This window comes from Aegilops tauschii, chromosome 7, assembly GCF_002575655.3.
Source record: "Aegilops tauschii subsp. strangulata cultivar AL8/78 chromosome 7, Aet v6.0, whole genome shotgun sequence".
NCBI classification, from domain to species: Eukaryota; Viridiplantae; Streptophyta; class Magnoliopsida; order Poales; family Poaceae; genus Aegilops; species Aegilops tauschii.
Window position 1 is genome coordinate 209,179,548 of NC_053041.3, and position 11,427 is coordinate 209,190,974.

An 11,427-nucleotide genomic window follows, 5' to 3' on the forward strand; every position below is an offset into this window, starting at 1 on the left:
CAGAGCTAAAACAACATGCAAACTCTGGCTGCGAAAATTCTCATCCGATAAATTTATGAAAGAAGTAAGAAAGTCAAACAGACTATGAACCTTTCATCAATGGCCACCTCATCTTATCCCCATCGTCCCTGCAAAAAAGGGCAAGACAACATTTGAATCTTCGTCAGGTCTCCAGAAATAAAACTTATGAGACACACAGGTGTGAAATAAAAATGTCCATTTACCTAGTGAAAACATCGCGAGTTATCTGTCAGGCCCCTTATCTGAACATCGACACCAGCCCATCTTCAGTTAATTGCAGGTTATCGCTTCAGCTGTTGATTCAAACTCCACCCTCCGAATCACATCCAACGACGCTGGCCTCCACTTACTGCTTCGCACCAGAGGCAGCTGCTGAGAGACGTTGATCTTCCATCGTACGGCAGCCGTCGCGTCAAGGGTCATTGTTGATCGTCCAACAACTTCACCTGCTCTCTTTTTACCTTTCAGTTTACTTTCTGTTTTGTAATGGCTATAAAGCAGGATTTGAAGATCGGTAGAGGCATCTAGAATTGTAATAGGGTTAAACCCCGGCCGCCGTGACCCGGCTGGCTCAACGTGTTCCTCTTTGACTGCTACAAACCCTAAGCAAAGTTCCTCAACTTCCTTCCTGTTCTTGATGTTTATCTGAATATGAGTGTAGTTGGGCCATCATCTAGCTCGGGCTTAACATTATCTTGGGGAACCTGCCCTTCCATGTGCCAGCTGGACAATGCCATTTCGCAAAGAACTCACTGTAGGCAGCTGAATAATGCCGAGTGAATCTATGAGACAGCCTCCTGGTGGATGATATGTCGCTGCACTCCTCCAGCAACTTGAGCGCACAATGAGTCCAGAACATGAATCTCCTTTTTCAGCCTATCCCACATGTATGCAGCCCATCCACGATCTAGAATGACAGGAACAAAAAACTGCAAAAATAAACCTTGTCGGTCTTTCATCATGGGAAAATAAACTATGTAGTGAAGACAACAACACCAGCTCATACCAACTAGCCTCGCCACCATAAGTGTGGTGAGGTTGCCGCTTGCGCGGTCTTGTCTCGCGGCGGCGCGTCTCCTGCTCGGGAACCGTCGGCCTACTTCATGCTGCTCTTCTGGAGGCGGCAGATCCCGGCGGCGCGGCGCGGCGCTGCTCTGCTTCGGTGATGGCGGATCCGGAGTGACCCATCGCCTCCCGCCTCCGCCATCGCCGTTGCTCTGAGTTGCTCGCCTCGTGCGGCGGCTGAAGAGATAGATTTCTTTTTTTACTAAGTGTCGGGAGGTGGGGCGTGGAAGTGGACCCACGAAGTCTTGGATGTTTATCCATTACGAAACCGCCGTTTGTGTGACGGGCTGCACGGTCGCCAAACGTTATCCACCGTCAGCCGCGGCACCGTATGATACTGTTTGACTACGATCGCATTCAACATAAAATACCGACACGCCTTTGTCCCATTGGTACACGTAGCGAGAGCAGACGAGCTCGTCCGCTCTATCGCCGCTCTTGGGAAGTCTTTTCCTTTTTTTAGACAAAGGGAAGTCTTTTCCTGTTTTTAACAGTTTGGATCCTTCACGTCCCGATAGAAATCTGCAAGTCTATCAGCGTGCGCACATGTGTTTATTCTCCGAAGTATTTTTTGTTTTAAGATTCAATATGACTCATCTGAAAAGTATTATCTTATTGTTTAGGTCCGTATACCAATAAAACTGAAAAAAAACATCATAAATAGATGAATAAAATTAGACAACATTCAACAAACATATATACACAGGTTAGAGCACACATGATGAAAACATATATGCTTACATGTACAGTAAAGTAAATACAAAATAAATTGTCTACTGGCACGTCTGGATGTCACACGAAGGATACCACATTTTTATTGTTGGTAACTCAAAATAAGTACTATAAGTACGATATTTTTAGGACGCCGATAAGTGCCACACGTGTGGGCGTTAGGAAGTCTGCCCACACATTTGTGTGTGGTGTATAAGAGGAACAGCCCACATACCTATGTGTGGGCAAAACAAGTAATGCCCATATATTTCTTTTTTTCCCTCCCGGTTCCTTTCACACGTGTGCGTGTAGGCAAAATAGATAACGCCCACACGCCACGTACGTCAGGCCTCGTACCTCGTGGTCCCGCACGCCCCGCTTGACAGTCACCGCGCGCCTGCAGTTGCCATGGTCCAGACCCTCGTCATGTTCGTTAACTGCAGTTGCCATGTCGCTGAACTACGGTTGCCATGTCGGACAACTGTTGCCATGTATGGTCTGGTTTACCACTAGGCAGTTGCCATGTATAGTCTGGTTTACTACAGTTGTCATGATTTGAAAACCTTAGGAGTTGCCACCTAGTAACACTAGGCAGTTGCCGTGTAGTGCGACAAAAAGACATGGCAAAACAACATGTTCGGGTACAAAAAAGAGTTGCCATCTGCTTACAGGCACACTAAGGCAGTTGCCGTGTACCCTGCAAAAATACATGGCAACTGACATGTTCGGATAAAAAAAGAGAGAGTTGCCACCTGCTTATAAAGCACACTAGGGCAGTTGTCATGTACACTGCAAAACACATGGCAAGTGGCAACTTGGGTGTGGGAGATGAGACGGGCGTGTGGGCAAGATGGCAAATGCTCACACACCAGCCCTTGTGCGTGAGTGGAAAGTGGCGTGTGGACGAACTGCTGAACGCCCACACACCAGCCCCTCCCGTGTGGTGAAACGGCCGTGTGGGCGACCGGGTGAATGCCCACACACCAGCCCAGTCCTACGTGGCACTAGAAACATGCCAAGATTTATGCGCTAACAAACGGACGCGGATCCACGCGTGTGGGCAAGATGCAAATGCCTACATGTGTGGGCGTTAGACTTTTCGTATTTTTATTATCAATATGGTAGTTCAGAGATATGGTTGTTCACCCGATTAGTTGACTAAGATTCACGCAAGTTTTAAACTAGCGCCTCAAAGAATCCTATAGTTAATTGATTCATCATTTTTGTCATCATCAAATTTATCATCTATCTGTCCAACCTTATTAATCATACTTCATGTTTGCTTCGCAACAAAGCATGTCAATTTTTTTCTCCCATTATAACGCACGGGCTTGGTGGCTAGTATTATATATATGTGTGTGTGTGTTACTATTCATCACCCAGGGTGCAGAATAAGTTATTCTTCATCCGAGGTAATCTTACGATCATTTCATAATTAAATTACGTTTGGAATTCAAATAGTTACATTCTTATTGATTCACTACGTAAAATTTGGCATGAAAAGTAAAAATATAGGGCATAAGACAAGAAATTTTGCAGTTTATGTGTATTTTACACTATGTTTTTACGTTTGTAATTTTATATAACATAAAATATTTTTTACGACGATTATATTTTTTTTACGGTCTCTTTTTACGTCAGAAATAAGACAAAACTTACGAAACATAAAATTACGGTGTATTGATGGTAAAGTAAAGGGGTGAAGAATAACTATTCCTCACCCAGGGTGACGAATATATAGGGTAACGCTATTCTAAGCCCATTGTAGCGCGCTTTTTTCTCCCATTGTAACGCTTATTCTACACCCCCTAGTAACGCTATATACAAAATCTAATAAAACAGAGTACGAAGTGTAGCAATTCGGAAAATAATTTTTTTATTACCCAAGTTTGTAATTTACTACATTTTTATGAAAATTACTATAATTTACATATTGTGTTACTATATTTTGTATGTACCATTACTGGGGTGTAGAATAAGCTATTCTACACTCACGCTTAGTTTAGCGTTACTATATATATATATATATATTTGTTGTTGAGAGACAGAACAATAATAAATTGTTATACATAACACTTGGTAAGCAATGAACACACACTGACAACTTGGCCCAACAACGCCCACCTCAACCCTAAGCCACAAGAGGCAAGGAGTTCAAGGGAGCTTAGTAACTAGAGAGATATAGTGCGCACACTCAAAGGCAATGATTGAATTATCATAAATAAGCCTCCCCGGTATAAACTCGCTCTGGTTCCCAGAAATGAGATGTACAAAGGCGGTTCGCCAAGCATTTTGAAACAATCTTGTACAGTATATCACATTACACAAACTTTGCATGAATCATGTTTGAACTTTGTTGAAGTAATCTGATGACGTATGTGGAGTTTCATTATTTTAGTGCCCTATTATAGGGCTGCATTCGAAGACGGCACTCGCTCATGCCCCAAAAAAAACTTTTTTTAGAAGAAAAGGGCTCTTGCCCCGGCTCCATTTGTATTACCAAATGAAACCCACTACCACCAGTATCTTAGTTACAAGCACGCGGGGGATAAACAGCACACACGCTGCCCCAGCAAAAACCATTGTCAAAGCCTCAGAAGGGGCAGAACGTTGAAACCTAAACAGCTAATAGGCTAAAAGAGATAAAAGCTAGTCTCAGAGGTACTAACAACCAGCAAAGAAAGTGGATCGAGAGCCGCAAAGAAGAAGTCGGTCACCAGATCGCGAACATCGTCACGGTTTGAGCAGCACCTCCGAGCACTGCATCAGGCCTAGCCAGGGTCTGGCCACATTAGAAGGGGAGGGGCTCGCGCTTCCTGTTCCGAGCACTGCATCAGGCCTAGCCAGGGTCTGGCCACATTAGAAGGGGAGGGGCTCGCGCTTCCTGTTCCAGATTTCTCACCAAGCGCATCACCCTTTCTTTGACAGGGCCAGAGCATCGAACCATCCAACTGCCTAGAGTACAAGCAGTTTTCCTCCACAGGACCTGCATCCCAAGCCAGGGGACATGATTGAAACATATGTCATTGCGATATTTCCACAGAGACCATGGGACAGCAGAATGTAGCATGCAGTCCGCTGGGTGATTTTTGTTATTAAACCACCAGGCTATCATGTCTTCAACAGACATTCCAGCGCGCTTTTTGGATATATCAAAAATCACTCTCCACAGTTCTGTCGCAACAACACAGTTAAAAAATAAATGTTCAACAGATTCAGATTCACCACAGAAAAGGCAGGTAGTATCCTCTACCTGTTGTCTTTTTTGCAGATTATCTCTAGTTAACAGTTTGTCTTTGGCCATAAGCCAAAGAAAGATCTGAATCCTCAAGGGGACATTGATTTTCCAAATAACTATTATGTTACCGGGCTGTACCCCCCTAAAATTAACAATGTTGTAGAAAGATTTAACAGTGTAAACACCCTTAGCTTCATAATTCCAGAGGATGGTATCTTCCTTATCCTCCAGAACAACATCACTAATGCGACTAAATAGATCATTCCATTCAGCTAGCATTTCTTGGTCAAAATACCTCCTAAAAGTAATTTTCAGATTAGTGCCATCCCACACTTCACTAATGGAAATATCATGGTCATTGGCAATAGTGTACAAGTCCCAATATTGGGTAGCAAGTGTGGTATGCCCAATCCACTGGTCTTCCCAGAATCTAATACTATTGCCATTCCCAACTATCCAGGAATATCCCATTTTAGTGGCTTTAGCAGCCCACAGGATCCCTTTCCAGAAGGGGGATGCACCATTACTGGGGCAGGTAAAAATGTTGGGGCTGTGAGTTCTATATTTGGCATCAATGACTTGCTTCCAAATCTTGCCCTCATCCAGGAAATATCTCTTAATCCAGGAAGCTAAGAGGCATAAATTCATGTCCGCAATGTTACCTAGGCCCCCATGCTGCTTTTGAAGGGTCACATTCCCCCAGGCAGCCAGGTGATATTTATGGTGACCCTCATAGTCATCCCAAAAACAATGAGCTAATTGAGAGTTAATTAGTTTTATAGCCCACTTTGGGAATTTAATAATCCCCATAAGGTAGCCAGGAATAGTAGATAGACAGGTCTTCACTAATGTGAGTCTCTTGCCAGAAGACGGTAATCTCCCTCTCCACCTAGCTCCTCTTTTAATAATTTTATCAATAGTAGGTTGGAGCTCACATTTTTTAAGTTTTCTGTGATGGAGGGGGGCTCCTAGATATTTAATGGGAAACTCACTTAATTTGCACCCAAGGATTTGAGCAAATATATTAGCATCATCTCCACTAACATTAATGGGTACTAGGTCACATTTGTGAAAATTAATCCTCATACCTGATAATTGCTCAAAGCAAGAAAGTAACCATTTAAGGTTTCTGGCATGAGTATTATTACTCAAGAAAAGCAAAGTGTCATCCGCATATTGCATACTAATGATGCCAGCAGGATTGGAACTAGGAAAAAGTCCTTCCAGAATATTATTCCTGGAGGCTTTAATAAGGATCCTAGTAAAAACATCAGCAACTAAATTGAAAAGCAGGGGGAGTAAGGGTCCCCTTGTCTTACCCCTTTCCCAGCAACAAAAAAAATCACTGTTGCTATTATTAATATTAACTCCAACAGAGCCTTTATATAAAAGGGATTCCACTTTCTTCAGCCATTTTGTGCTAAACCCTCTTTTATGCATCATGTCCATCAGGAACTCTCTATTGATCATGTCATAGGCTTTTTCATAATCTAGCTTAAACACAAAACCAGACTGCTTACTAGAGTGTACAAAATGAATGATTTCATGAGCTGTGATAATGCTCTCGGCAATAAATCTTCCTTTTATAAAGGTTGTCTGGTTCAAAGAAATTAAATCTTTGCAGATAGGGCCAAACTTATTAGTGGCACATTTAGCAAATATTTTAAAGCTGCAATTAATCATAGCAAGCGGCCTAAATTTCTCCATTCTAGTGGCATCAGCCTCTTTAGGAACTAAAGTAAGTAGGGAAAAGTTGAGTCTAAATAAGTCTAGATCACCCCTCTCCCAATCATGAAACAGAGCAAATAGGTCACCTTTAATAAGGTCCCAAAATTGCTGATAAAATAAAAAAGGAAATCCATCTGGACCAGGAGCTCCTTCAGCATATGAGCCAAATACAGCATCCTATATTTCTTTTTCAGAGAACGAGGTGTCCAAGATGCAATTATGTGCATCAGAAACCTTCTCACCATCTTCCCAAAAGTCATCTTCAGGTTGATGTTAATTTTATCTTGAAAGCCAAATAAATTTTTGTAGTAATTCACAGCAATATTCATGATACCTTTAGGGTCGGTTACAGTACCTGCATTCCCTTCAAGCGCCATGATCTGCTTCTTTCTCCTCTTTTGATTAGCTACAGCTTTAAAGTAGCCAGCATTTAAGTCTCCTTCTGGTATATCTCTCTCTGGATCTCTGTCTGGCCTTGATTTCTTCTTTCCTCCAGATTTCTTCCAGGTCCCCTGCAATTTTTTTGATTCTTCTGTTAGTGTTAGGAGAAGGAGGATTGGATTCAGAAAAAATATCCAGACAGTTATACTCAGCCACCAGGGCTTGTTTGTTCCTGTTCTGCTCGGCCTCATAATTGGCCATCCACCCTTTAATGGCTTTTCTGGAATTTCTAATCTTGAACTGCCAGATATCTTTTGCCTTTTTAAAAGGGCATTTAGCAGTCCAAGCTTTAACAACCACTTCTCTAAAACCCTCTACCTCTAAGCACCATTTTTCAAATCTGAAATGCTTGGTCTTGGGGATGGGAAAAGCACAGGTATTAAGCACCAGAGGAGTGTGATCACTCCCTAACCTAGGCAGGGCTTTAAGGTGCACTCCAGGTGAAGCAGAAGCCCAATCAGTGGACATAAAGACTCTATCTATAGTAGCCATCACCAGATTATCTTGGTTATTGCCCCAAGTGTACTTCCTCCCATTTATCTTAAGTTCTAATAAGCCAAATTTATTTATCCAATCATTAAAGAGGTCAGCCCAGTGTTGATTAATAGCACCAGTATTTTTATCACTAGCCTCTCTAATTAGATTGAAGTCACCCCCACCAGGGTGAGCCCTGTCCAGCCAGTCAGCAAGGAGTGTAGTTCATTAATGAAATCCATTTTAAACTGATCATAGGCAGAACCATAAATAGTAACAAGCCTCCAACAATGGAATCTTGTTTTTTTTAAGAATGCAAGAAATACTGAATTTATGTAAATCCCATTGGACTAAGTCAAATATATCTAGCCTACATCCAATTAAAATCCCTCCTGCAGTGTTAATTGCAGGGAGCCATTTCCATTGGAATTCAGATCTGGGATCAAAAGCTTCAAGTTGAAGAAGAGTAAACTCTTCTTTCTTGGTCTCAGAAATACAAATAAAATCAGGACTATTGGCTCTAATGAGCTCTTTCAATTTGTCCACTTTAATGGGGCCATTCAGCCCTCTAATATTCCAAAAAATACCTATCATTTAATACTAAAATCAATTTTCCTCCTCCCTCTATAGGAGTTAGATTTCCTGCTAATCTCAATCCAGGGGGAGTCTGATTCAAGGGACACATTAATATGTGTCCCATCCTCAGGCTCAACATTGGTCCCAGGATTGACATTAATATCATTAAATTCCTCGCCAGTAATATCAATACTAGTAGGTAGAAATACATCAGGATTTTCAGAATTAAATCTAGCAAGTCTATCTAACTCTATCTGCTTAATAGTGAAAATGTTATCTCTAATATTATCCCTGCTAGTACCCAAGTTAATACCTGAGCACTCTGCAGTTCTAATTAATAGAGAATCATCTAAGCAAGCAAAAGAGTTATGGGTACCTTTTCTAATAGTAGGTTTTTCCAAGTTTTTAATTTGTTTCAGCTCCTGAGCTTTCTGAAGGGCTGGCCTGCCATCTCTTATGTTCCTGGTGCTAATTCTGGAAGCCACTACAGGGCCCCACACATGTTGAGTATTGGTGCACTTCTGAGAGATAGGCTTGTCAGCAGCAGCTTCAAATTGATCAAGGAGAGGGGTGCCCAATGTATCATTATGCTTCTTCTTCACTGCCTCAAGGTAGCTTTTGGTCATAGGTGCACCAAGAATCTTGGAGGAGATCGGATTTGCTTCATTGGCTCTAGGAGCAGGAGTAGAGCACTTTTGCATAGTCCTGGCTCCATTGGACCCAGTGGTTTGTTGTTTGTTTTTGGTGTTGGAGTTGCTATTTCCAGTATCCATGTCTTCTCCTAGTAAGTCATCACCACTGGAATCAAACTCTTCTTCAGTGTGCTTGTTCTGAGAGGGATTGTTGTCATCAGGCCCTGGAGGATTATCTGACTCATGTCCACTAACAGACTTAGACTCCACTGTAAACTGCAGCAAATATAGTTCATGGTGTATTTCAACCATTCTGTCTCTAGGTATCTTAGCAGGGTCTCTCACAGCTACCTAGATCCTCACCTTTTCATAAAAGCTCCTGAATATAGTGTGCCAATCCACATTAACAAGGACACCAAGCATAGTTGAAATCTGAGAGATAATGCTCCAGGATATCCACTTGGGTGGCAGTCCTTCAATCACAATCCAAGTTTCCTCCAGAGTGTCATATGCTGGCATTTCCCCATTCCAGTCACTAAAAGATATAGTCACTCCTTCTTTCTTCAAGTTGATGGAAGGATATTCCACTAAATCCTTGATCTTCTTGTTTGGGGGAAACCTGACAATGAATTTCTTCTCATCATATTTTCTGATCTGCCAGGGCCAGTTAGTTTTCCACATATCAGAGAAACAAAGTCCCCACACTTTCTCAGAAATCTCTCCCTTTTCAATTAAGACTATTCCAACATTCCCAAAGTTTAGCCACTCGTAGTCTTCCTTGCCACCAGTTTCAATATGAAAGAATCCTAGTCCATTGTTGGCACTCCCCCAGTACATAGCAGCAGGGTAAGGTTTGTACGAGGTAGGACAAGTATCCATGTGGTGACCTGGTGTCTTGCAGATGAAACAAACTTTAGGGGTGGAGCACATGCCCACAAAGTGGCCTGGAAGACTACAGTTGTAGCAGACCGCCCCAATGAACTTAGGATCCACGTTGAAAGAGGAATCGTCACTTGTCGTAGTAGCAGCTGTCTGCTTGTTCCTTTGGTTCTTCTTTTTCTTGTTTTTGCTGGATTCCGGCTGACTGCTCTGCACGCTACCACCAGTAGAAGATCCACTCCCTCCAAACTGGACCGGCTGCATCTGAGGAATGAAATGCTGAGGAAAGACCTGAGTAGGAGGCAAATACTGAAACGGGAACTGCTGCTGATTCGCCCACTGTGGCATCTGCTGCATTTGAGGATTCCAGCTCCCCTGGCAGCTATACATCTGCCCCCCTGTCTGCATCATAGCTTGAGCAGAACCAACTGGAAACAGTGGGGGCTTAGCATATATTGACAGATGGGGCGGCGCAGCAGGCGCCTGAGGAACCAGAGGCGGCGGAGCAGACCCGTCCTGCCCCGTCGGAGTAGGGGCAGGAGAGCGACCATTGCGGCCCCTCCCCGAGCCGTATCTCCCTCCACGGTTGCTAGCATCTCTCCCTCCTCCCGCCATCTTGACAATGGAAGCGAACGGGATCTTGCCCAATCACCTAGACCAGAAATCTCGAGAGAAGGAGAAGATTTTTGGAATAGACAATCGATCATATCTACCAACCGGGTGGCAATCTGCTGCAGTGAACTCTCCAGAAGCGAATTTGTCCTTCTGTACCCACACCAGGTTGGATCCGATGGACCTGCTATAGCCAGGACAAACCCTAGCTCCCCGAACCGGCCCCTCCTGGTGCGGATCCGGAAGGGGAGGCGCCTTTTGAAGGGGCGCAACCACTCCACCCACAAAAGGTATGGGGACAGGGCAGGCGGGGCCCGTTGGCAGCTACTCACTGACCTAAAGGGCCCTCCTGGCAGTGCCTCTTCAACCCGCAGAGCTTCTCACCGGCGAACTGAACTGCATCGGCGGCGGTGAAGCTCTCCTGGCTTCACAGACACCCCTGCGCTGCACGGGTGAGCTTGGAGGTGTGCATGCCTGATTTCCAGACGAGCTCAATCTCGAATCGACGCCGGCGGCCAAGACGAAATGCATTGCCGTGGTGGCCCTAAAGGAACCACTCCCAGCAAGCCCTCCCATCTCAGCGCCATGTGGGGATCCTCTGATTTCGCCTCCGCCCTCGCCCACTTCACGAACTCGGCCGACGGGGAGTGCGGGTAGGCAGGCATCCGTAGTCTCTCTGCCGCCGTGGCCTCGTCGTAGATCCGCTTCGCCAAGTTCCTCTGTTCTCCCTCTGCTCTCAGGCGGCAAGCCTCTGCATAACTGGTCACCGCGTCTCGCGTAACTAGATCTCTCGCCACCGCCACCGCCTGATCTGCCGCCTTCCATTCCTGAACCCGCCAGATCCACGCCGCTGTAGCGTCGCGAATCCTTGTCGCCCGCTCCGCCCACTCCCCATCCCCCGCCGCCATGAGTATCGCCTGCGGGATCGGTGAAATCAGTCTCACCAACTCCGCGAAGGCTTCCTGCGCTTGGGGAGGGAATCGAGTGGGGGAAGGGGAAGGGGAAGGGGGAGGGGGAGCGGCCTCGCCTGCCGGGTCCAGTCTTCGCCGC